At 39.1% G+C, this 22930-nt stretch overlaps 1 protein-coding gene across 2 annotated transcripts in view; it reads right to left on the reverse strand.

Moving 5' to 3' along the window:
* Window positions 1–22930, reverse strand: part of MED27 (mediator complex subunit 27) — an 83418-nt gene that overhangs the window by 27467 nt on the left and 33021 nt on the right. The gene's annotated exons all lie outside the window — the stretch shown is intronic.

Genomic DNA, 22930 nt, shown 5'->3' on the forward strand with positions numbered 1-22930 from the left:
CTCTGCAACTTGAGCAGATCCATAAATGAATTTGTAAATAAAACTGTTTTTATGCTAATCCACATATGTGCTCTGAAAAAAAGAGACTTTGGGAAAATTAGTTGCCTGAGTTAGATTAAGAGTAAAACTCAAAAAAAAAAAAAAAAAAAAAAAAAAAAGAAGCTAATTATTTCCCTTTAATCTGCTTAAACAACAGCAACAAAAAAGTTGAATTCTTGCTCTTCAAAGTAATTAATTTCTAATGTTAGTGCTAAAACCTCCTGAACAACAACGTCCAATTGCTACTTGGCAAAGGATTAAAACAATCAGAAAAAAATAAAATCAAATCAGGAAAGCTACACCTCCTCAGCTGGTAAAGTCAGCTTTTAAAAGTAACCAAAGAATGAAACGAGTTACGACAATTTTGCACAAAAACCTTAATCCACACTTGTCATTGTGCAGAAGAACGTTCCCCCATGACTCATTAACACTTGCTGCTGATAAGAAAAACCAAAACCATCCAAAAGGCAAGACCTTCCTCAGCACTGGGAAGGAGGAGGCACAGCAGACACTGCTCCAGGAGGAATCAACCACACATGGACGGCACAAACCCAGCTCACTTCAAACCCTGCTGAATCCCAGACTGATTTCATACAGCAGGAGACTTCATACTGCTTCACAAATACCATTACTCCAGGCTCTGCAAGTAAATTAATCTCTTGCTTGTGGGGGACCAGGGATGACTGGCTGTGGTGCAGGCAAGGAGAGATTCTGTGGTTCTGAAAATGTCGTGATGCAGATTTTTGCATAGCTTGAGTTTTTCAATTCACCAAGCTTTAGGCAGTAAGAAATTAAAACACAATAAAAAGTTGTAGAAAACAAGACACTGGCATAGTCAATGCATTAAGGAAGGAAAAATGAAGTAATTTTAAATCATGTGAGCAACAGTTGGACGTGGGCACTTAATCTGCTTACGTCCTTCTGAAAATCCCAGTGGACATGCACACTCATCCTTTGAAAATGGGATCCAGGCTGGCTGGAGGTAATCAATTCTTCAAAGTCTTTCTTACAAAAGATTATTTTTAAATGTAAAACTTGTATTGACCACGAGGCTTAAAATCTGACTCAAACCCAACTGTCATCTTGTACTGTGTGAGCAGTGTAAGGCAGAACAGGGAATTCACAGGGCTGTGGAATCTTCCCTTTAAATGAAATCACACATACAGGAAACCAGAAATCTCCTGATTTGCATTAACCACCTTCTGAAAGCACTTAAAGGAGAGTTACTGTGACTTTTTGGGCTTAGATGCCTGTTAATTTTGTACTTTTCACAGATCAGTTGACAAAAGAAGGAAAATGAAAACCATGTGCTCCTGGAAACGTGATGTTTTACTCTGGCAGCTCTGTCAGGACCATCACACACGGAGCATTGTTTTGCAGCATTGTTTTGTGCCCCTATGACTTTTTTCAAGTAGTCATCAGGTTTTCCTGAGCACTCATCAGAAAAAAGATTCTTCAAAAATACATATATAATTACTCAATTAGCCTGACTGGATTGGGTATTGTACCAAATACAAAATTACAAACAACCTTATATAAGGCAAAATTCTGTAGGTTTGTCCTTCTGAGAGGACATCTATTAAAACATCTTGTGAAGGGATGGACATGAGAATTCAGGTGCAGTGAAGTAATGTAAAAGTGTAACTGGTGACGACTTCAGAGAAAACTGAGGAACACATTAAAGAAGAGATAAAGTGCACTCCTGAGGCTGTTTGGAAAGAGGGTCAGAGAAAAAGCTGCTGTCTGGAACTTATTTTGTAGAACTGAAATACATACATTTACTGCCAAAATAAGCACTTACAAAATTTACACATCTCTGTCCAGTTTTAGCTCAAAAATACGATAGTTCCTATTTATGTTACAGAACCTCTTGCCCAGTCTCAGAGAAGCAAAGCACTTGAGGATGGAGAAAAATCTAATTTTACTTTGCCAAAAAGCACTTCTAACTTCTGACATCCTCTGCACATCTCAGTTTTCTCCTACATACAAAAGATGATGGTTGGAAGGAGCATTTACAAACCCAGATGAAATTACGCAAAGCGGGGAAAAGCAAATGGCAATAGATTTGTTCAGACATTTGGCTTATTTTATTCTTAAGAAATTAATGGAATTCTCAGAATTAAATACAAGCTGAAATTTCATGTCCTGGAACAGGCATTGTTCTACCTACAAAGGGCTGAAGAGAGTGTCTAGACAAATTCCCTATTGCTTCTGTGGGATGCAAAGGTTGTTCAAAAATGTCTGAAGCCAGACTGCTAAAGATTGTACCCAATAACCCCCATTTTACAGCACAGAGTTTTAACTCTTTGTGGACAGAATTTCATATTATGAACTATCCTAGGTCTCAAAAACATTTAACAACTTCTCATTGCAACATCCTGAGTCAGTCCCATTCCATTTAAAAAAGCTTTAAGTAACTTCATCAACACCTGCACCCTAATACAGACCTGTAAGTGCCTCCTAATCCAGATCCATCATAAGTGCCTCCTAATGCACCCAGATCCATGTTTCTCCTAATCCAGATCCATAAGTGCCTCCCAATCCAGATCCATAAATGCTTCCTAATGCAGATCCATAAGTGCCTCCTAATCCAGATACATGTTTTCCTAATCCAGATCCATAAATGCCTCCTAATCCAGATCCATAAATGCCTCCCAATCCAGATCCATAAATGCTTCCTAATGCAGATCCATAAGTGCCTTCTAATCCAGATCCCTGAACATCCTACTCAGAAAAGAACAACAGACTCAACCAACAGGTCTTCACCCCATTACACCTCATCAAGTACTAAAACAATTCCCCAGTGTAATTTTACTGGTCTGGGGGGGAGATTTTTAAAACATCTTCAACACCAGGTTTGTACCAACTTCCCCCTCCCATTTTTTGTTCTTCTTTCCTTCGTGACACAGGTTCATGATTTTTCAGGAGGTATTAAAATTGTATTTTAGATACAAAATCTTTACTTAAAAAAAATCCTATTATCATTCAGGGGTTTGCATCTGAATGTGCAGAGCCAGCCAGTCAGATGCTCTCAAAGGCTGTCAACACTATAAATCAGTATTTTTACTTTAATGTAGAAGAGTTATTTATTCCACAAACATGCCAGATTAATACTACAAAAGTCAAAACAAATCTACTTCATGAACATCAGCAATGACTAAAATTAATTCAAAATATTACACTTCAAATGAAGCCTTGTTATGAACATGCAAGAAAAAAACTAGAATAAAAAGTAATAGAAATATTAGTTGAAAAATCTCTGCTGTTTTGTCAGTAAGTGTACACAAAAATCCTTTAGTCCCTATTAGAGAAACAATGCTTGGGACATGCAGAAGACACCTTTGAAGCCAGTTAGAAAATATTGTTTAGAAAGGCCTAATTAGCTATGCAAAACACTCACTGAGAAATTTCATGCTAAAACATCAGGTTGACAATGTAGAAATAATTCAGGAACCATTTCTGTAGATAAATGGTCTTGTACCATCTCTTTGATTCACATAAAGGCCCCCCAAAAGACAGCAATATAGGAAAGTAATTCATTATAAATGCCTTTCAATTCCACACTGGACAGATGGCTTCGCTCTCTAATGTGACCTCTCTTTTTAATTTTTTTATTTTTACTGGATTAGATCCAGCAATCCAGTGTTAGTGTGATGTTTAACAGCTTAGACAAGACTTAAATAGCATTTTTCCCACACAATGTTTCACTTGCATGCTGTTCTTTTTTTCCACACAATACAACAATTTAAAAATTAGATATATAGGTATTAATAATAATTTTCTTTTGGAAGAAAGAACATTTTGCTAAGTGATCTTGGGAAGATGGAAATAAAGAGAAAAGGGGTAAAAATACACATTTGTAACATGAAAGAAGTTAATCTTTCCTATACACTTAGCAGAAAACACCACACATAAGACAAAAATAAACTCTACAATTCTGTCAAATCTGGATTCATGATATTTTGGAGAGCAACAGGGGAAACTCTCCACACATCCTCTCACTTACTAGCACAGTATTTACTTGCTCACAGATTTTAATTTTTTTTTTTTTGCTTTCAGTTAATATTTTCAACCCAGTTAATAATTTCTCTTCACATGTGTGATATTTCAGAAGCATGAGCTGGCCCTGCTGCACATGTTGGGTTGGTTGATGGAGGCATTGGGGGACAGCATTTGCCTGCACTCATTCCAAGACCCATGGAACAGCTATTTTTGGCAGAACCAAGACTCAATATACAACTTAAACATTTTAGCAGCAGCAGAATTTAAAATATTATAGACTTTCAAAGAGATTTAATAGTTTTCAGGCAGCCTGATTGGAGAAATAGTGTATTTTAACACATACAGGGTAACCACAGTTCTAGTGTGATTTATTCATCACGGAATTTAAGTTTTAATTTGATTCAGCTACCTGCTAGGCAAGTCTCTGCAGGTAGCAAATTCAAGTTGATAGAAGGCTTTTCAGAAGCATCAATTAACAACAGTTATTAAAACAGTGACCTCTGCCAGCTCTGGTGAGATGACACTTCCTGCTTGGATAGGCAATGAAGAGCGTGAAAAGAAATCCAACAGCACTCACGCTGAGAAAGCGACTTCACGTCTCAAGACTAAATGAGACAGCTGGCACCATCCCTGACATCTGTACAACAATCCTGGAAGTCTCTGCCTCCTCTTCCAAATTCTACAGGTTCTGTTGGGCTTTTTAAAAAAATATTGTTAACACAGGCTCTTGCTTTTCGTTTCTGCAGAACCTCTATAAAATGCTCACGGTTTCCTGGCTCCCGTACTAAATTCTCTTGTTTTGAGCAACTTCTCCTCCAGCTATGAGTTTCCTTGCCAGGCTGTTTTCTCATACAGTTGTTAACACCGTCCTCTTGTCCTTTCTGAACAAACTGCTTCAGCAGTTTCCTCTCTCTTCTCACCCAATTTCCAAGTTTCTTGTGGTGGAAGATTCCAGCCAGGATCCTCTTGGCTCATCTTCCTCTTCCCTTCTCATCTGACTCTCTGCTACTCCTGCAATGCCTCTGCTCCCGCTGCAAAATCTTTATTTGTGACACATCAGAAAGGAAAAATATTCTTTCAAATAACTAACTGACTTCTAACTACCAGGGGGTGAGGTGAGGGCAGAAGGAGCAAATCTGAGTTGTGCACAGTTCTTCAGTCGTGGGGCTAAACCACAGAAAGAGCAGGAGGAGTTTCAGCACTGGAGAGTCTTGGCAGTATGAATCCACAGATATGGGAAGAAGTCAGGATGTGTGGGCTGCAAGGAATTGACTTGCTAAGACACCTTGAACAAAGGTCCTAAGGAACAAATTTGCTAAAATTTTTGCCCAACCCCACTCCACTCCAGCTTCAGAGGAGTGGAAGCAATTAAAGATCCAAATCTGAGAGAAGGCAGACTTCCACTGATTCTTAAAAATCCTCCTGTTTTCAACTTCGCTATGAATGTTATTTTGGTCATAGAGGAATTATGCTTTATTACTGAGTGGATGCAAAAGATTAAGTTAAGTGCTTAAATAGTCTAGCAGTGTTTACATATAAACACAGGGTGGTCTGCTGCAAAAGCATATGCACACAGAGCTGTATCAAACACTCACCATCTGCACTTCTCACTCACAAAAGGCCAAACCTGGTACAGCACTTAAGGACACATGTGGAATCGTTTGGACAGCTCTCCAGAAGCCAAGACAGAGTGTTTAAGGGTTGGATTTACAAAGACATTTAGAAACCTGAGGCTGTGATTCAACAATTTTCAGGCTTCAGCAGCAATAGTGACATAAGGCACTGACACATCCCCTCCTGCACAGCATTCAGCCCCCTCAGCTGTGCTGTGCTGGAGGAGCTGGAGCTCAAAACTGAGCTGGCTTGAAAAAAAATAGAAGTATTGGTTTAAATCTAAAGCAGTTTCATGATTCAACTCCCTGTGTGGCTGCACACACAGCGTGCCAGTACCATTCCTGGCACCACACATCACGGGCCAGGACTGCTGCACACTGGGGTCGTTCTATTACAACAATAAAATATTGGTTTATGGTAAAATGTTGTTACTTAAGCAGCATTGTTTATACAGCAAACACAATTCAGAATTCTTCAGTGCCACCGTGAGCCCACTGCTAAGTGAGGTGGTGCAGACCTGCCTGGAATGTCCTCAAAGGTCTGAGCTGACAGCCATGGCACAAATGAACACAGGTTCTCCTGCTGGAATGCAAACCTGCTGCTGGATCAAACAGTCTCTGGGCATCTGCACATTTACATTAAATATGAACAAACAGCTCTGTAACACACTCTGAAAACACACATTGTCAGTGCATACTTTGTTTTTCAATACAGAGGATAAAGACATCTTTTCACAACGCTGAATTCCAGTGCACCACCTTAAAAAGCAGAACTTTAATAAGGAAAACTTTAAGTTACAAATAGAGACCTTGCAGTCCAATTCCCAGGGCTATTTTATTATAGTAGTGAAATAGCTTTCTTTGTACTTATGTGGAATGCTCTTCAAAATGCCTTTAATTCACAGCAGTAATCACGAGAGGAATATGGATATTAGAATGTGTGAAAACTGGTTAACAAAACAAGCATGCATCTACTTTACAGTCATCACCAGGATCCTGCCTGAGCCTGCACTGGGGTCTGTGCTTTATGAAAAAGAAAAGCATTAACTCCTTTATACACACCTTGAGAGGAAAACCAGCCCTCCCATAACCATTCAGAATCGATGGTAAAATAATTTCAAAGCCAAAATCCCACAGCACAAATGCATTGTTTATATTTTCACTTTATGAAACATGACATTGCACCACAACAATAATATTGTTACTATTAACAACAAATGCTAAAAGGAGTAATTTTCAGGGGCCTAGGTAAGAAACAGAATTTATTAGTGTTTACCTACAAAGATTATTCTTGAATTATTCCTAACTTTTCAAGCAATTTGTGCTCCGCACATCAGCCTAAATTTGCACGTGCACACACATTTTCATACTGTGTCAGAACTCCTCAGAAGAAACTCGAGCCAGAGTCCTTTAAAAAGGCAAAACACACACAGAGCTCTCCCCACAGTGCTCCAAAGCTGGATAATGCCCCCACCCTCTCAGGGCTCACCTGGGGTTGCAGGGTCAGTGCTGGGAGGTGAAGCCCCCTCTCCTGCACCCCCAGTCCTGCAGGGAGGAACAGGGGGCTCAGCTGATGCTGATCCCACTAAACACCAAACCCTGCTTTGACAAGGGCCTCAAAGGAAGGCACAGAGCTCAGTCCTGACTCGAGGAAATGTGAGGGGCTGGGATGGTTTCTTGCCCAGCCAGATTCCCAGGGGAAGTGAGTGGGGCTGTTTCCCATTTGGGAAAAGCCCCACTGTGTGCACTGACCTCCTGATGGGACCCTGACACCGTGCATTACTCCACACTGTCACTGAACTTGAGTTCAGCCTTCTAAAGCTAGAATTCATTATTTTGTAACATGTTATTTTCAGCTCTGTTATTGAAGATTTACTGCAACAGCAAAGCCTTCTCACTCTCTTTCTTTGTGCTTTATTTCTCCCTCAACAGAGCAGAAATTACAGTACTTACCTCCTTTTATGAACAGCAACAGATGATGCATGATACCTATTATTTATTCTATACTTATGGGAAGCAGAGAGATTTTACCTTTGGGTGCAGTGAGTGATGAACAGGAAACACAGGATGCTGTGCCCAGTTAGATCTTTTCACACACTGGGCTTGACCATGACAGGCACTGCTGGCAGGAAGAGATCTCAGTGATCACTTCTCTTGGGCACATCAACTCCCTGAACTTAGTGAGGCACCACAACTTCCAGAGGCTGGGAGGAAGGGAAGATTAGGGATCTAACCCTCTGGAGAAAAGCTAATATATCAAAACAGGAGAGCAGAGCAGACCATTTCATACACAGGACTAAAAATACACAGAATTAGCGTGTGAAGACTCAAGTATTAGGCCTCATCAATAGAGTTCAAACAGCCACTCCAAAAAAATCACTCACTTCAAGATCTAGAGCTTTTGTTAAAATTATAAATTGTGGTAGAAGCAGGCAAGTCTCAACATCACTAGTTCTAAGGGTACTTAAGATACTTGATATCAGCCTTTAAGGATCCTTAAGATCAATTTGTTCTGTAATTAAGAGGGAAGCAAAGGTGAAGAAAAAAAGCAGAAAAGATGAGATATAAATGTTGCACAACCCACTGCAATTTATTACACAAGCTTTTACCCATTTCAACTTTAGTGATCACTTACTTTAAGTTTTCTTAAGGGAATTTCGTAATTAGTCCTGGTTTTTAGCTCTTCAGAATTATGACCTGACCAAGTACTTCGATCTGCCTGTGATACTACAGAGATAAAAATCTATCTTACAACTCAGAGGTTTATCAAAAGACTCCTTCAAGGTCATCTTTACACTTCAGTAGAAAAACTGGAGATAACAAGAACAATTAGGCATTTATAAACTCAAGACTCTCCCAGTACAAACATTTAGGAGAGAGAAGCCCTTCAAAACACTATTTTATAAAAAATATGCTTTTATCACTTCTTCCTCCAGCATGACAAGCTGTTCCTTAGGTTGAGATTTTTTTATAGGGCTTATGGAAATTAATTGCGTGGCTTCCGCTGAAAGTCAGCGTGGGGGAGGAGGGCGAATTCCCTTGAGGAAACTCTCTGAGAAAAACTCTCCTTGAACAAGAAAGTTGGTTAAAGGAAAGGGCTCATCATGGCTGTAACTCCTGGGCTTGGTGAGCACGGTGCAGACAGGCTGTGAAGTGACAGCAGAAATTCACTGCTCCTTTCTGGCCACCTCCCCACCCCTGTAAGCAGAGTCCCTCTCATTTGTTATTTCCACTCACACAAGGATCATGTGCAGCCCCAGCAGAGATCACACAGGTTTTAAGTTCACTGAGGCTTTTGAAATGTTGGAGCCTCTGAGCTGGAGTTTAAAGCCTTTCTTGGGGCTAAGAGCTGGACTAAAGCCAAGTATCAGAGTAAGAAATACAGAAATTCAGAAGTGTAGTCCTGTAGCTGCACTGCTTGACATCACCTGCAGAGCTTCCCTAAAAAATAAAACCTAAGCTAGCATTAATGCCAAATATATCTAAAGTAGAATAAGCCCTGCAAAATTACCATGTCTGGAGCAATCTGGGAGAAAAGCTCAGCCTACTAAAAAATAATATGATTTTGTTTATGTAGGCAGACTAAGAGAGGAAAGCGCCCAAGTGAAATCTAAGGAATGAAGATCTCCCAAGGTAAACACAAATATTATCAATAATGCTGCCTAGCTTAGTTCCAAATACATTTCCCAATCCTCTTCATGAATATTGAGTTCTAAACTTGTGAAGAGAAAATTCCTTTAAGGCATGTCAAGTTGGTTATTCAAAGTAAAGAAATTCCAAGTTATTAGATAGTTTCTAATAGTAAATAGATACAGATAAAAAAAAAAAAAAAAAAAAAAAAAAAAGGACAGTCTATGCATCCAAAGTCCTTTATTTAAAAACAAAGAAAAATTAAATCCTGTCCACTGTAATGTGACTGAGTGGTACAAAATAACCCACCTGTCCCAGGGTCTGTACTTGGTCAGAAGCCAGGGTTTGTGCTGTGCCAAGCATCTCAGAAGTGCTGCTAGAGAAGGGCCAATAAAACATTTCTTGCAGACCCTGCAGACAACACGAGGCTGCTGAACCCTTTCTGATCAGCAGCCCCAGTGTCTGGCCTGTCTGTCAATGCCAGTGGCTCTCAGCAGGGAGTGGTTTATTATTCTAATAAGATGCTCCAATGAAGAGAGGGTCAGCTCTGAACCACTGCCATGAGAAGATTTAATTAGATTTTTACACTGACTAAAGACATTCCCTGCACACACACAAAATTTTAAATATGGAGATAAATGACAGTGTCTTTTAAGGCAAGGTTACTTTTGTTTTCTTTCTGTTTCAAACTCCCTGTTTCTATTTTTCCTTTTCTTGAGATAGCTGTTTACATTACACAGTTACAGTGTCCAAGCTTAAAGGTTTCTTGTGAAAGAGTTCAATAATTTTCTCATTAAAAACTCTCTGGGCAAACCTGAAGTATTCCACCCAATACAGAGCTCTGTAATTTCCTAGGAAAATGTCTGAAAACCCATACCAAATTAAAAATTAGAAAAACCCAACAAAACAACACAAATTTTCTTCATCACACAGTAAAACCCGCAGAACAGATTGATACTGAATACACGCACATTATATACCAATGCATTATTAATATGCTGTTTTAATTAAAAATATACTGGATAAAGAAGAGAAAGAGGCTCAGCTGTGTCTGATCCACACAGCTGCAAACTACCTGTATGAGCAGACAGAATGTTCATTAAGGGTAACCTCACATCAAAGATCTTTCTAAAAGCCACCAGAGGAACGTTGAAGTCAAGCACAAGGGCCAGAGCTATTAGGGCTGTTTCAATCATTAGGAAACCATTATCTCCAATTCATGCTGCTACCAGGATACAGGTTCACCCAGTAACATGACAGCAAATTATATGATTAATTAGCTCCCACATAGCTACTGTGAGTCAACCAGTTGAAACTGATGCCCTACAGAAACAGATAAAATATTACTCAATGGTAGCTACTGGCTGTGCAGATCTTCCTGCAGTTACACTCCCAAAAATCAGTGAATTTGCAGATGTTTTAAGGGAGCTCCCCAGCCATGTCCACTTTGTATTCACAACTCAGTGCACAGATGTGCATTTCTGTATTTAATTTTTCTTTCACCATTTAGTTGTTTTCACTTTTTTGCCTAATTGCCATCATCAAGTTTCCTGTAGATTCAGAACATGAACTACACTGGCATTCATCTAATGGCACCCATTCTTAAGAGCACTTCACAGGCATTTTCAAAAAGGAGACAAAATATTTGCCTCCTTTGGCAATCTGGCAAAAGACACAATGAGACAAACACTGCACAATAACTCTGAAAAGGATGATGGGAAAGCTGGAAGAGAATGCTCAACTGAGAACAAAACAAATTAAACTGCATCCACCACTGAGAAGTTCCCTGCTCTGACTGGTGTCCTGCACCCCATCCCACCAGCTGAGTCAAGAGGTGAGAAGTCAGCAACAGCAACATAAAAACAAACATGGGAAACAAAACAAATCTTTCATTTTATTCTTTTCAAGGGTTAAAAAAAAACAAAAACCAAAGGACATGTGTGTACAAACATTACCCAGTATTTCAGCAGTTAGTGCTCCCTGACACCTGGAGAGGCTCTGCTCACTCAGAGCTGAACTTCCCTCAGTACATCCTCTCCTTCACACACAGGAGACAGGAATGAACTATTTATTTAGGATCTGAAAACACCAGGAGTCAACAGTGGAGGGACCTTATGTGAAAGAAAACAATTTCATCCTTGAAACTCTCCAAAACAAACCAAAGCCGGTTAAGATATAAGGAAATATTTGAAACAACCTGAAAATCTAAGGACCATCCAATAACCAGGTTCTCTGTGTACCTTCCTCCCACCAGAATTTTAAGGTATCTTGAGAATTTCAGCAGAATGTATTTGAAAGACTTCCAAAATACAGACTTTCAAGATCCAGTACTTATTTACTGACACTTTAACAAAGCAATTAATACAAAAGCAAACTGTTCACTGGAATTAAGAGTTCTTTAATGGAGGGTGATGCCTAAGGCACCAAAAATTAACTGGCTTTAATACACACCAGCACAGAAAGAGATGATTTAATCATGGCACTGATGAGAAATGCAAAAGAGCAGGACAGAAAGAAGGATATTACAACACTCAGGCTTTGATATCAGAATCTTTATCCCTATTGATGACTTAATAAAAAAACTGAGGGAAGGCAGCAGTTGTGGAACAACAAAAAGAAATTAGTAGCAGCAGATAATATTTTAGTTGTAGTAGCAAAAATTATAATTGATTTTCTGTCTGTGGTGTTAAAGTTGCTATCTTTGCTCTGAAAATAAATTTTAATTTTAAAAGCATAATCACATGTTAAAATAGTTCTACCTGGCATTTTCTGTCCACAAGCTCATTTTACAAGAAGGATACAAGAGCCACCATTGCTCAGTCATGTCAAGAAATCCATTTCACTTCCCCAGGAATACCTAAGATTAGAAAGCATTAAATTTGCTTATCATCTCCTATGCTGTAAAATCAGCTTGTTGAAGAAGGAACCTTTTGTTTAAATGAAGAGCAACTTTCAAACTAGAAAAGATCATGGAAGCATCAACACAGAAAATGTTTTTAAGCCAAATTTCAGATTTAAAATAAAACATGCAACTATTACTTTAAATGCCAAGCACTCCTCCTTGTAGCATTCCTTTCAATTAACTCAGCTTCTCACTGTGGGATTTTTAAAAGCAGGCTACTATAATCCACATTATTACTTGGAGTAATTTCTTAAAAAATATCTGTTTTCTCCTTCCATCAGCCACTGCCCTCAAACTGTCCTTCTCAAGGGTCCACAAGAAGTGGGCTCAGCTCTTTTCAAGACCTGTCTACATGGCACACACAAATCTGTCATGAGCAAAGGCATCATCTTTGCTGAGCAACTGTCAAAATGCAAAAGCCAAAATGAAAGAAGGTTCTGCGTGTAAAACAGGGAAGTAGAAAAGCCTGGGTTTGGCTTCAGGGGAGCTCAGCTTTACAGGACGATTTTGGACACAGATACTACATTCTGACTTAAAACACATCAAAACCACAGAGTGTGTTTTTGCCACTCCTAGAGCACATTTGATTTTAATACCAAACACTGAATACCACAATCAGCAAAAGAGTTCAACAATTTGATGCCACAGAAGTTTAGGCAGCTTGACACAGACTGACAGGCTCCAGCCAGGCTTGTGTGCAATTATTTCATGTGCTGGCACTTTGCCTTCCATCACTGAAATGAGCACCTAAAGGCAAGAACACAAAGGATACAGGATAATACATCACCACTCATTTATCAGAAATGCTGGCAGTGGATACTGAGAGCTTCCTATCAGGCCCTGCAAGGAGGAATTATCCGGTCATTCCTTCATTCCTCACAGTGTGTCATTCCCAGACTCTGGATTTTAAAAAATATTACCTGGTCTTGAACAAGCAAAAATAAAAGGTAAAAGTCCAGGCTCTCTCGCTGGATGAAGGCATCTCCTTTGTGGTTAATGCCTTCTTGCTCCATTCACTCCCAGCATTCCTGCACAGCTTCCAGATGATAAAATTCTCACCATTCCCATGGGGAAACTGAGGCACAGAACAACTCAAGAAAACAGTAATTTGCTCTGCAAGAAGTTGTTTAGGAGTCTCTGTATCTTTAAGTGCTTTCAAACACACATGGCACAGAATGAAAAGGCTGAACACTATTCTACAATCACATTTAGTGAGGGATGGAGTCAAAGCATTACAGGCAACAGTGGAACATAATGATCATACACAGAAAACAATCTTTACTTCATTTCATTCCAGGTAAGCTCAGCAAACGTTAAATAAGTGATTCACTACCACCAACTCTGTGCCAAACTCTTTCTTTCCCAAAACCGAGTTTCAAAGAACAATCTTGAGCAACACTAAAGCATAAATTTAATTTCAATTCAAAACCTGCTGCATGGAGGTGCTTTTGGTTGCTAAAATTAGAGGGTTTACTACAGGATTCCCCTGGCCATGACTCACAGACAATAAAGACACAGTGTGCAGCCACAGAAAAAAGCCAACCCAAGTCTCCAATGTTAACAAGGTCTTCTCTGTGCAGTTTTTCTCCCTGTGTTACCCATGCAAAGGTAAGAATCAGATAATAATAATAATGAGGTGAACGTGTGTCAATTAGCAATGTGCATCACACTATTAATACACTTATTTTCACAATAACATACACATAATGCTGAGTGACATCAGTGAAACTGAAAGGATGGTGTTACTCCTGTAGAGGTAAAACCTACACAGCACAGACAAGTGCCTTCCAAAATTAACCCATCAAGAATGGAAATAACAGTAAAGCAGCATCTATAAAGAGATGAAAACTGAGTCACTTCACCCAGTGAAACTTCTAATGGCTCCATTTTATTTATTTTTTCCCACTGTGTATTGGGAAAATGGGACTAGAAATTAAGTATACCAAAATACTTAAAATCATTTTGAGTGAAGATTATATTTAGAGGAGAAAACTATGAAATCATCAGCTGGAATTTGCTACCTCAAGCTTTTTTCATTTAACTCATCCATAGGATTCCTTGTAAACACATGAATACCCAGAGAATGGCCTAAAGTGAAATTAAAAAGTAATAACATTTATTTTTAACAGCAGGTTAAAGAAAGCAGAGCAAAGCAGCTCTTTTCTGTAGTTAGAAAGGACAGCCAGGCATCCTCTCAGACCCTGCATGTGGTCAGGAGCACGGCCAGAGCCTGGCACCACCACAGTCCCAGGGATGGGAACAGCCCACTGAGCTCCCAGGACACCTCCATGGTGCAGTTCATCACCTGGGAAAACCTTCCCCTTTGTAGAGTTACTGCTGAAACTACTTTAATTGTCTTTATTTCCAGGTAAGATTTGCATTTTTGAAGTTTTTTACTGTGATACACACCTAGAGCTTCCTTCTCCTCAAGGGCACAGGGGTCCCATTTGAAAGCACTTTTATCCCCCTGCCAGTGAGCTGTTTAGTTTTCCTCTCAGATAGACAAAGGTTATTTTGTAGAGATGCAGAAATAAAGTTATTAATTAATGCATTCACAATGGGCTTATACCACCCTACACAATGCAATTATACAATAAAGCTGGTCTGGCTAAACCACCAAAATATAAAGACCTTTTCATTCCACCTTATTCCAGCCCTGCTCCTCCTCTCTGACAAGGGAATATACAACCAATGCAGATGGAAACACTTGCTCTAATACATTTTTGAATTTGGCAAGAGGCAGTTTTAATTTATTCTTTTCAGACTGACTGCCCGCTGCAGTAAAGCAGCCTCAAATCCCCATCCCCCCAATAGCAAAGCTAAAAAAAAAAAGGAAATGGGGGGGCTTTAAAACAATCTTATTATGAAATCACAGCTTCAGCAAAAGCTTTGATATCATTATTAGGTTCACACAAATTTCCTCTCTTATCTAGTTTGTTCTTCCTTGTCTTAATTAGTTCAACCACACGTAGTTTGTGTTCTTTTTAACTTTTTTTTTGACACAGAAACAAGCAGTTAAACTAGTATTTGCAATCTTTAATTACACATTAAAATCTTCATCCTTGACTTTCTTTTTTACTGAAAGTACAGGGATTCCCTACAGTGCAATATTAATGTTCTGCTCTAAATGCTGCAAGGGCATCTTCTAATGCTAGGGACTGTGGAACAATTTTTAATTAATTGCCACCTTTTAATGGCACGGTTCTCACACAAACATTACCTTTAAGGCAAACATACATCAAAGAGTCAGAAATTTGCTCTTTTACAACAGAGCTGAGGTCCCCAGTAATTTTAAACTCACTAAGGGTCTTCTGCTCTGGATCTGTGCATGGTTTGGAAACAGCAGATCAACACAGCTACATGGCCCAGAGTCTCCAAGAAGATTCATCTTTTTCACTTCCCAAATACAGTGTTCCAGTTAACCTTTCCCAAAGTGGATGGGAATGATTTCAAATCGCTGTGCTCGGTCACACAGGGCTCCACATCACACAACAATCCTGTACTGGGGATTATTTGTGGAATTTGACAACAAAATATCAAGAGCACCAGCTCCAGGTGCTTTTTGGCTCGTGGTTCCGTGACAGGCATGTGCACAGAGCTCAACACATCAGTCCACAGTGGCTCACAACACACTTGTAGAAAAAGCTCTACACACAATAAATTGTGAAATCTTAATTGCATGCACTCTTTCGGCAGTACTTGGTTGTAAGAGCTGTTGAAAAGTGAATAAATAGAATAGATTTTTCCTTCATGTTAAAATACACTGTGAAGTTTTATCTCCTAACCAATGTTTGCTGCCCAGAGCAGCTGTGGCTGCCCCTGGATCCCTGGCAGTGCCCAAGGCCAGGCTGGACAGGGCTGGGAGCAGCCTGGGACAGTGGGAGGTGTCCCTGCCCATGGCAGGGGGTGGAATGGGATCAGCTTTAAGGTTCCTTCCCACCCAAACCATTCTGTCATTCTTTAATGCATATTTATTTACTATGGATAAGGCAACATCCAAAATCCTTTTGTATCGTATGGATAGAAATTATTCTCCAGTTAATGAATATCATAAGAATATTTAGTTTTAGTCAAAGTATTTCCTTTGGACAATCCATGTTGATAAATGCCTGCTGGTTTTTTGTAATTACTTTGTAAGAAAATATGCAGCTGTATAGTACTTAATGGAATTAAATTAAATTCAGCATATAACTGCAGCCAAAAAAAAAAGCACTGATTTGGCATAACAAAACAAAGAAGATTACTGCAGAAACCCCTGCTGTCAGATATATCAACATATTAGAAGATTAAATCAAGATTAAAATGTTTAAAAGAACTGTGTTTCTAAAGATGCACAGAGCAGCAAAGCTCATGTTCTGTATCTTTGGTATCTACACAGGTTACAAAACATTTGTAAAGTCCCAAAGTTAACATGATACATAACCCAAGTGAACAGCACTGAAAACAAAACAAAGAAATCAGACAATTTAAGAACACCTATTTTAAAATTTACCTGTTACACTGAAATAAAATTTCAACTGGATTACCCCCTTCTCTCTTTTCTGGAGCAGTTTGGTGAGGTACCTTTGGCTACAAGCTGTGAGACGACCACTGCTATATCCCTGGTATGTTACTGGATTTGATCTCACTGGAGCTGCCTCATTAAGCCTTTCATGAATTAAAACTGTACTGTGGAGGTTTTTCTTTCCAGCTGCATTATACTGAGTGCTCAACAGTAAATACCACTTAACTGAGACAGACTGCCATTACATTTAACAGCAGACCCTTTCCCTCTCACCACATTTGAACAAAACACACCCAAAGCAGCAGGACAAAACAACATCCAGTCACACAGCTCTGGAACATCTGTCCCTGCTGCTGACATGGGCAACTGGGAAGGAAAAATATCTGTCTTTAAAAGCTCAGAATCATCTCTCATCCAATTGACAAGAACTGGGTAACTCACTTGTGTCACACCTGAAATCCAGAAAGGACAAACACCCACCCAAGGGCTGTTCCCTGGGAAAACTCAGCTCAAGACAGGTTAATGATGTGTCACCACCCTGGAATTGTCCCTGATCATTTGTTACACAGGTGGGTTCAGTCAAGGGAGATGCTTCCCCAGCTTTGGGATCCCAAAACCTGGCTCCACAATCCCTGAACACGCTGAAATCAGTGGGGCAGTCAGGGGTAAATGCAATACACTGCAACTCCCACTGAAACAGCTTCACTGAAAGCTCTGCAACAGGAGTTCAACAATTTACTCAAAATAAAAAGAAAACAGCACAATGATGTGATCCAAACCGTGCACAAGACACCAAATACTAAAATTAATGTTCGATTGGCATGGTACATGGCTGCAAAGTAATTAAACTTATTCTTGTAAATATTATTGTCTTACAAGAACTGATTTTTAATATTTTTTTTTTATTTCATATAAAAGGGGATTAATTTATGGAGCAAAAGGGTCACATGTTTCAGCAACATGTTCTTTTACAGTTCCTGTTGCACTGTCTGGCTAAAATCAAGCTAAAGAATTCTGTGAGAAACTTAAACATGAACAGGGATATGAAATGAGCTCCCAGTCTTGAAAGTTATTGGAAACTGATCTCTTCCTTATTAATACAATTCCCCATCATGTACAAAAAGATATCTCCATGTTCCAGAATGCAAACAGAGTTTTAATCTTTAATTATATTCTCAACCTCAGCTCTTCTGGAGAGAAGTGCAGATGTGGGTCTGAGGATTATTGCTTTATTACATTATCATCTCCGTGGTATTTAATGAATATTGATACTTAATGCAGCTTTGCCATTACAGGCAAAGAAGAATTTCAGAACTGCACAAAACTTCTGATGACTTTTCTCAAAACAGAAAACACAGCCACACACTTCACTTTCTACTCTTGAACACTCCAGGAGGAGGCCCAAAGCTTGGAGTCCTGATACTGAATTATTGCAATAACAACACTGGCTGTTAAATAACCCCACCCCTACTCCTGGTGTCACACTGAACTGACTCAGATTCATCATGGAATTTGGGTTGGAAAGGACTAACACAGCATAATTTAAACAAGTTCACTTAAAAATTACAAAACTTACAAACATTTATTGGCTTAAGCATGTCCTGCCATTACCTTTAGAAAAACCTGCCTCTTTCTTACATACTGAAAATCCCTGAACTTAGGAAGCAATTAGATGATGCTGTTTATAAAACAAAATGCTGAAAAAATGCTTTCCTCCAAAAAACTCTTGGCAAAGGGCTCAGGATTTTCCTTAATGCAAAAATGATAAATTATACAAGTTCCAAAGAATTTATTCTGGCACATCTGATGACTGGGTGTATAGTTGTATATATATATATATATATATATATATATATATATAAAAGCTGTTAAAACCAGCAACTTTTAAATTTCATTTAATACTAAATCCTTCCTTAAAAGTCAATTTGAGTATCCTGAAGAATGCTCTTGACCAAAGCCAATGGAATCTGACAGTACTAATTATAAGACAGAACCACTGAACAGATAAGACATTAATGCTGTGACAGAACACTTTAAGTATGCTGGTATTAAATTAAGCTCCAATAAACACAGAGTTTGGGATATCTGTACAGTTCTGTTCCAAATCCAGATGCACAAATACCTGCTGAGCCAGGAAATTAACTTTTTATGGAATCCACTCACTATGCAGCATCTTTAGTTAATGCAGTTCCAAAGGATGCAGAAAATATGCAATTTTGAATATTTCCTTTTCTTTTGAATATATCCTTCTTCTCTAGAAGAGTCATCCAGATGAATCCTGAGGTGTAGAGTGCAGAACAGAGACCTCCTCCATCTCACCCAGAAAAAGTAGAAAAAAAGTGGCCATCCAGAGTCTCTATATCCTTCAATCCTTGTTATCTCCTAAAAGAAAAGTTATCTCCACAGATTTTTTTTTGCTCATTCATCTAGAACAGTATCATGGGCAGCACTGTCTTTTCCTTTATTAAAAAAAAAAAAAAAAAAAAAAAAAGAAAAAGTAATTTTGCTGGTGTGCTCGTAGCAACAGTGTACAAATTCACAGAGATTTTTACTCAATCTATTACAGTATTTTCACTGTCAAGTCAGGGCATACATCAGACCACAAGAGATTTACAAGACAAGTTGAAGAGCCTTTACAAGACAAGCTGAAGAGCCTTAAAACAAAGAAACTGGACTTTCTTCTATTGAAACCTCTGTTCATTGAGCCTGAAGTTGTCCAAAAGAACAAGACTTCCACTTGTTTATTGTTTATAGTGTGCTTATTTCTTCAAAACCACTAAGTGACAACAAATGACCCTAAAAGGCACCATAAAGGGCAAGAGTCTCAGTACCTTCTGCAGTGATCAAGTTCTTGTTCTGGCAATTTTCTTCCAGACAGAGAAGACAGGCAATCAATCTGGGAGCACTGAGAAAGCCCCACACAACACAGCTATCAAAATCACAGGGTTTTCAACTGAGACCCCTAAAAAATCCCATTAAAACTGACTGACTCTTGTGTGTGCCACTAAATTCCACTGCAAGAGTACAGAGAGCATCCTGGGCTTCCTCTTTTTCTCCTTCCCCAGCTCACAGTGGCTCCCTGCTGCTGTTCTCCAGCTGGACAGTGACACACCAGATTCCCTGGGATCCCAGCAGGGTGGTCCAGCAGCAGGAATTACCCTGTGGACACCCTGCTCTCAGCACTCCCTAAGAGAATTCTGCTGCCTCAGGGTCTCAGAGACAACTTCCTAAATGCAAATTTGCTTTTGACACGTGGTGCCAAGCAAAATAACACCACCATTAATTAACTGCACCAATTACTACATTTCAAGAGGAAAAGAAAAGCGACGCCATCGTTTCCTATTGTCTTTATTTATTGATTCCCAAGCAGGAGCAGCCACCATGGTTTTCAGCAGGGCTGCACACAGACACTTCCCCAGGCACTGAGAGGAGCTGACAGCTCTCAGCACTTCAGCAAACACTGCCTTGAGATTCCTTAACAGAAGGAAGGAAGCAGCAGCCAGATGAGAGGCATGCGAGGGAACGCATCCATTAGCACGTACAGGAGATGTCTTGTTAATAGAAGACAGAAGGAGGGACAAAGCAGGCAGAGCAAGCAGCCAGCAGTTAGTCATTTTCTCACACAGATCATTTGGCTGGGAATGAGACACACATCAATCCAATCTTCCTTTCTGCGCTTTCAGAGCCAGGGAAAAACCAATACTGAAAAGCAACATCCCAACGCCAAAAGGCCTCTCTTCAAAACTGCTCAGCACCCTTACAAGTCCTCAAATAAACAGGGAGAAAATGCAGATTTTCCTCACAGCAGTTGCACAGGGCAGAGAACTTCCATTTTCAAAACCACCTTTGGATTCAAATTGCTGCTGTTTCAGATATTTACTAGTGAACAACCAGAGGCTCTCACCTCCAAACCACAGCACATCAGAAGACAGCCTAAGGTTGGGGAGGAAAAAGTGTGAGGACCTGCCAAGAATCACTTCTGCCATCACTAAAACCCTTTCTCCAGCTCCTTCTGCGAGTATAAAATAGGAAGAGATGGCTGAGCCTCCAAGACAGGCTTGGGTTTGCTTTGTTTGATTGGTTTCTTTAAAAAAAAAAAAAGGCATTGTGGAGGGGAAAGAAGGAAAGAAGAAAAGCAGAGCAGGGATAGAGACTGAAGGCTCAAGTGAACAGAGAATTGAATAAAACTTGATTTTTCTGCTGTATCACTCCCTTTATGAGATGAAACACCATTTGGGATTTTTTAGTTTGTGGAATACAACCCAAGTCTTACCCCAGCAGCACATTTCAAAGACCTGGATGAACAAGAAAATTGCTCAGCTTGCACCACTGCCATGGAAAATGTGAAGTGCAAAAGTTACTCATGCAGTTTCTTCAAGGAACAGGACCATAAATAAATAGACAGTAAACTGCCCTCTAATAATGCCTGTAACTCAAATACAGACATGTTTACTATTAAACTAGCCATGTGCAAAATCTGCATAAGAATAAATTTGTTTTAGGAGATTCTTTGCCCAAATCATCACCCCGATACCTCCTGAGCAATTGTTCCCTGCATTCCTTTGCTGGCAGAAAGGATTTACTGCAGTGTTGATATTCACTCCAACCTGCTCTCCTGAAGTGACATTTTGGCATACAGCTGGTTTCAACTACTTCTGTTTAAGAAAAGCTCAAGATAATATAGCTGCTCTGAACAACATTTAATAAACACTTGACTCATTGTTACTCAGCCCAATGACTTGTCACTGAACTTAATTTTAATAGCATACATCAAAGCAAAAATAGACCAAGAAACAGTTATCCCTTTCTTGATGAATTAATAAAGCTTAAAAAAAAATCCTTGAATTGCCATGGGAATATTAGGATGCAGGATGTCCTTTCAAGGAGATCTGTAGTTTTGCATCTGGATGTTTCCTTCTTTTGTATTTTATAAAGAAAGAAGGGAAAAAAAACCCACTGCATGATTCATCACTATTTGCATGAAACTACAGCAAAATCAAGATATTAAAATCCATTTGTCACACCTTTTTTTTTTTTCTCTAAATACTTTTCATAAGCCTATTTCAATAAGTCTTTTCATAATCTGCTTCTGTCCTGTGCTGGAAACAAGATACTGAGCCCAACAGGTATTTGATTTGCCTTAATATCACTATTATTCTCTTAAGACACACTGAGATAGCAAAGAAGAACAAATATGGAAAGGTCAAAGAGGAGCCAGAGAGGAGGCAACCAGTGACAGATAAAGGGCCAGCTCAGCAGAAACACATTTTCCCTGTGAATAATGCTGGAAGTGGTAATAAGATACTGAAACATAATTCAACTACTGCTTAAAGTTTAGCTACCATACTAAAATTTCAGTCTATTTGCAGATCCTAGGTAAATGCACCACTGAAGGAAAATCATATGCAGATTAACAAGAAATATAATACTTTTAAATATGTATATTATGTATTCACATTAAGACTTACACAGCTGCAGCTGTTAAGGAACAGATTTTTCTATGCAAAAGTACAAGTTAGCTTTTTATACATACTTCTAGTAACCAGAGATGCTGTGATTAAGAAATAAAACAAAAAACCACCAAAATACTTTAAGATCTCTGAAAAAACTGTGTTAACTGGTATACCAGTACTCCAGTTTATAGACTTCCTGGAGAAGGAAGTCCATTTGAAGCTCCAGATACCCCAACAAAGAAGGAAAACTAACCAGCCAGTTTGTCATAAGATACCTCTGCTCCATCCCACATACCAGAGAAACAACATCTGGTTTTCAAACCACTGCTGGAGCCCCCTTCAAACCATTCTCTTTTGTCTGATATATTGGTGAAACAATAGAGCATTTTATGGATTCTTGAATTACCAGCACTTTCAAGTTAATATACAAGGGAAAAGCTCTACTGACTCTGATTTTTTTTTTCACATTTCCTTTAAGAAAAAACCCTCTACATTTTAAAGTTAATATACAAGGGAAAAGCTCCATTGACTCTGATTTTTTTTCACATTTCCTTTAAGAAAAAACCCTCTACATGTTGACCTGTGAAATCTGGTGACAACAGGGACTTTTATTATTACAGCTACAAGGTTTTTGGTAGCACAGTGTTTATACATCAGTGACTCTTGTTTTGTGAAGAAAAGCAGGCAGTTTCCACAAACTACAAAGATGCTCAGCACAATGAACAACTGCTTAGCACTTCATTTTCTACATAATAATAATTTTCTTACATGCAACTAAATATATTTC

This window comes from Onychostruthus taczanowskii, unplaced genomic scaffold, assembly GCF_017590055.1.
Source record: "Onychostruthus taczanowskii isolate IOZ18803 unplaced genomic scaffold, ASM1759005v1 scaffold25, whole genome shotgun sequence".
Lineage (NCBI taxonomy): Eukaryota > Metazoa > Chordata > Aves > Passeriformes > Passeridae > Onychostruthus > Onychostruthus taczanowskii.